Source organism: Chinchilla lanigera, unplaced genomic scaffold (assembly GCF_000276665.1).
Source record: "Chinchilla lanigera isolate Chin_1 unplaced genomic scaffold, ChiLan1.0 scaffold00053, whole genome shotgun sequence".
NCBI classification, from domain to species: domain Eukaryota; kingdom Metazoa; phylum Chordata; class Mammalia; order Rodentia; family Chinchillidae; genus Chinchilla; species Chinchilla lanigera.
Genome location: NW_004955454.1, coordinates 7156098 through 7157705, shown reverse-complemented (window position 1 = coordinate 7157705; position 1608 = coordinate 7156098).

Here is a 1608-nt window from a genome sequence, read left to right as displayed (position 1 = left end):
TCAACATCACTTTAAGAAGATAGCACACAACAACAACCAAGTTGGTTTTATTCCCAGATACAAGGATGATTCAACCACTGTAAATCAATAAATGTAATATACCACATAAACAGAATCACATGATCATCCCAGTAGATGCTGAAAATAGTTTTGACAAAATTCAATACCTCTTCATGATAAAGGGAAAACCCGGATAAAAATAAGTACAGAAGACCTTATCTCAAAGTTGTAAAAGCTATATATGACACCCACAGCCAACATCACATTAAATGAGAAAAGTGAAAGAACTCTCTCTAGAGTCAGGAACAAGACAAGGATGTCATTCTCACCACTCCTGTTCATTATAGTGTGTGAAACTTTAGGTAGAGGCATCAGTCAAGAACAAAAAAGGGGGTGGGGGAATACGAACAGGAAAGGAAAAAGGCAAATTGTCTCTATTTGTAGGTGTTGACTGTTTACACAGAAGACTAAGAAACTCCACCAGAAGACTTTTAGATCTGATAAACAAATTCATCAAAGTGGCAGGATACAAAATCAATACACAAAAATTAATCATGTTTCTGAACACCAATAACGAACCCACTGAGAAAGAAATCAGAAAAACAATTCCATCCAGCATAGCTTCAAAAAAATTAAATACATAGGAATTCACCTAATCAACAAAGTGAAAGGCCTCTAGAGTGAAAATTACAGAACTCTGAAGGAAGAAATTGGAGAGGACATCAGAAAATGGAAACACATCTCTTATTCTTGGATCTGCATAATTTTTTTAAAATGGACATATGACCAAAAACAATACATAGGTTTAATGCAAAGAAATATTAAAATACCCACAACAATTCCCTATTAAAATATCCACAACAATTCCCTATTAAAATACCCACAACAATTCCCTATTAAAATACCCACAACAATTCCCTATTAAAATACCCACAACAGTCTTCACAGAACTAGAAAAAGCAACCCTGAATTTCATTTGGGACCAGAAAAGACCTATAATAGCCAAAGCAACCCTGAAACAAAAGAGCTATGCTGGAGGTGTCATTACTACACTTCAAGCTATATTATAATGCCTTAATAACAAAAACAACACGGTACTAGCACAATAACAAAAATGCAGACCAATGGGATAGAAGACATTGGAAACAGAACCCAAGCACCCATAGCCATCTGACTTTTTATAAAGGGGGCAAAAATGTATATTGAAGAAAAGCTAATCTTCCTAACAAATGGTGCTGAGAAATTGGAGATCTATATTAAAACTTAAAAGAAGATCCCTATCTCACATTCTGTACTCAAATCAAATAAAAATGGATCAAAGGCCTAGGTATAATACTTCAAATATTGAAATTGCTGTAAGGAATTTACAGCAACATACAGAGAACACTTGAAACCATAGGCAGAAGTGAAGACTTCCTGAACAAAAATCCAAAAGCACAGGAAATAATATCAAAAATCAACAAATGGGACCACATCTAAATTGAAAGCTTCTGCAGGGCAAATAAAACAATTAACAGAGTGAAGAAACAATCCGTTAAATGGGAGAAAAATCTTTGCATAAAAGATTGATATCTGGAATATATAAAGAATTAAAAATTTTAACCCACA